Here is a 3,638-nt window from a genome sequence, read left to right as displayed (position 1 = left end):
GAGTGTCATGATTTCATTTTATACAAGGATCCAAGACAAAACATTGACACAGCTTTGGTGCGATAAAGCAGCAGTTTAAATACATTTAGCACTGAGAGGAGTAATTATTATCGTCATCATCAAACACAGTCTAATCAATATTTAGGCTAAAACCATGTGATCGATACGTTTGGTCCCAGACACTTTAAGCAGTGTTTGGTGGGTGACAGCCTAATCAGTATTTATGACCATGATAAACTCTAAACGCCAATCTGCTGTGGCTGCTGAGAGCCGTTCTAGGATATCTGGGTTTGGTTTCTGGCAAAGAATGATGACAAGCAGCTTTTTCAGCTCTGAGTCAGATACTTTGGCTCAGCTAAAATATTTTATTTGACGTGTTGCGTCACTTTTTCATAATTATTTCTGCACAATGCTCCACAGAAAACCTGATTGTAGCAAAGTCAATGTGGTCCAAATGTAAATAAAAATTAAAAAAACATTCACTTTATCTTAACACTGGTGTTCGGTGGTTATTTCAGGACCCCCTGGGTTTTTCCAAAACCCTTCGTTAGTGCAAATTGACCCAAAAAAATCCCTGATGAGCACGACAGAATCATGGCTGCTGTTCAGCAGGCTGACTGTTCTTATGACCTGAGATCCTGGTCCTGATGGAGCGGAGCCTGTTGCCAGATGGGAGAGACTGGAAGAGCTCTTGTCTGGGGTGAGAGGGGTCAGCTGCAATCCTGACCGCACGTCTCCGGGTCGGATCCACTTTCTCCACTGTCTTTGAGAGCGTTGAGCTCCAGGTTGTTCACTTCTGTAAGCTGACAGACTGGTGTCCAGATGTGCAGCTGTTGGTTTAAAGGGAGAATAACAGAGAGAGAGGATGCAGCCTTGGCGGGGGGATCCAGTGCTGATGGTCTGGGAGTTTGAGACATGCTTCCCCAGCCTCACAAAGTGCCGTCTGTCTGTCAGGAAGTCTGTGATCCACCTGCACAGTCAGTCCGGCACATACATGCAGAAAGATTCGTAAGAGAAAGACAAATGTTGGATATGTGAATGTATTTTATGAGCTGTGATCATCTGATTTCTCCAGAGAGGCGTCTGTCGAAATTCAAAAATGCAGTTCCCTGGAGGTCATATGGTTTTGTCATTGTCTGTACGGTCAGCAGCTTGGAGAGAGAACATTAAACAACACATACACAGAGCTGTTACACAAGGAACATTAACAAGCTGCAGCTGATAAAATCTGCAGCGCTTCTTATAAAAGAGAAGTTGATCGTGTGGCCTGCGTGTCCGCTGGAACCCAAACTGTGAACGTCTGTGCCACGGCTGCACAGTATCGTATCGTTCTCTGTATTCTGGTACGATTCCTCTGTGTTTTGCATATGCACCTTTATGTGGTCGTGTGCCTACAAACAGAACGAGTCTGGCAGAAAGCAGAAGGTGCACGTTGGGAGGAGTTAAATGTGGAAAAGTAGACTTCCTCCTTTACAGAGGTAACTCCTTTAAACTGTAGTAGAACAAACAGTATTTTATGTTTTAAGATTTTAATCTATTCATTATATTATATATATATTGTGATGTGCCTTTAAGTCCATGTCACCTAGGTGAGTAACACTGAACTTAATTTGTTGAGTTTCCAACTCATGACTGTCATAAAACCCTAAAATGGCCATCGTGGGCCTGCTGTTCTGGGAAAACATGTCACTTTCTGTGCTTTCTGTACAAATGTTTCCCAGAAACAACTAGAACAACAAGTCCTTAGCAAATCTAAAAGCTTTCACACTCTGAGAGTTGCATCAACACATCTGTATCTGCAGCGACGTAATGGCATGAAGCTGTGTTGGATCATTCCTCCTTAAGACCCCTGTTGCTGTGGTGAGGCGCTGGAGTTGGTGACGGCACCCTTGAGTCGCGTACTCCATAATTTATTGAACGCTTGGTTATTGCCCTAATGCTGCTTCACTCGAGCCTCATTATTTAGCTGTTCTCTCTGCAGCATTTGCCAAGCTTTGGGCTTTTACCTGAATGAATACACCCTGGAGTGTCCTCAGCGTCTCTCCCCTGCTGGACTTAGCTGAAGCTTTGTAAATACCACAGGTTGAAACCAAGTAACTGAAGGTCATGACCTACATGATTATCCTTTTCACACATGGCAGAGTCTTGGGTTTTTCAACTGTCCTGGTAACACAGCAGCCTCTGGGACTCTGATGTCACTAACTGAATTAATAATTGAGCTCTGCGGTTCTTACAAACATTAGAGGGGTCATTTGAAACTGGGAAGTGACAAGCAAACAGTAACTTTAGACATTGAGCTGCTCACATAATGCTGGTGTTCGAGCCCAGATGTGTCTAAAAATATAGTCACCTGATTGGTTATTGTTGCCATTGTAACCAGAATATCTGAATTCAAGGGCCACTTGGTTTTTCCAGAGCTATCAACCACATCTGATGCTGCCTCTCCATCAGTTGCTCATGTTTCCCTGTAATGATTGAACCTGTCACTTAGCGTCTTTGAGGTAAGTTTTAGTTTCATTTTCCAGCTGTTTACCAGATACTGAGACGTGTTAGACTAAAAGTTCATTATTATGTTGACAGTGTTATTGATCTCTCTGGGTAGCAGCCACATAAGACGCTTCAGCGGCTTCGGGTTCAGTGCTTTACCTTCAACGTGAAGAGGAAGAGCTGGGATACAACCACCGACCCTCCAGCATTGGATGGAGCACAGCCAACCTGTTAATATCAAATTGAATAACAAGAGGCAGCTTTTTGTGCCGGAGGTGTCGAAACAAGCAGACGTCTTGATGTGTGTGATACGTGTAAATGTAAAGAGCTGATTTTTAGATATTCTTTGATTTAAGTCACAAATATTATATGAAAACATCAAATCAAATGCCAGAGAAGTCCTTGCTAATTATTACACAAACTGGTCATTTTTAACCTTCTTACTGGGTGTAAATGGTTTTGACTCACGTCTGTTAACTTATTAGTGTCTGTCTGTGAAAAATATGACTGTATGCATGAATACGGTGGACAGGGATCATATGGGAAGGTTTTATCTGAAGGTCCAGTACAGTTAGTCCAGAAATCTCTGATGCACGTCTCTGAATTTTTATTTCGAGTCCTCCCTTTGAAGTCGACCACTGAGAATAACATCAGCTGTGATACTGTAGGGGAAGGAAGTGGATCAGTGATGTGTCGTCAGTGTCTCCTTCAGATTCACAGACGTCCCGGGAATATCATTGAAGCCAGTCACTGCTCGAAAATATGTTTTACTTGCAGTGTATTTCATGTGTTTAAATAGTTTTGTTTCTTTTTGTGATAATTTAGGATCTATTTGGAGGAGTCGTGTCTTTTTTGCCTTTGTTTGGTTGTTGTGTATCTTATTGTGGACGTTTTTTAACCAAGCTTTAAAAGAAGAAATAATAACACTCGCTTCATACAGAAACTCTAATCTAGGAGCTGCCTGACGTCTCTAAGGGGCCAGACTGACTATAAATTATTATTTTTTTCTATAAAAAGTACATTTACTTTTGATACTTTTGCTATATATTGCAAACAATACTTAAGTACAGGTGCCAAGTACACATACACTGAAGTCCTAAATGTATTAAACTTGATGCCCTGAAGAGCAATAAAAACAGCCTGTGATTGGA

This window comes from Anabas testudineus, chromosome 9, assembly GCF_900324465.2.
Source record: "Anabas testudineus chromosome 9, fAnaTes1.2, whole genome shotgun sequence".
NCBI classification, from domain to species: Eukaryota; Metazoa; Chordata; class Actinopteri; order Anabantiformes; family Anabantidae; genus Anabas; species Anabas testudineus.
The sequence above is the reverse complement of the archived record's forward strand: the minus strand, read 5'-3'. Positions refer to the sequence as shown.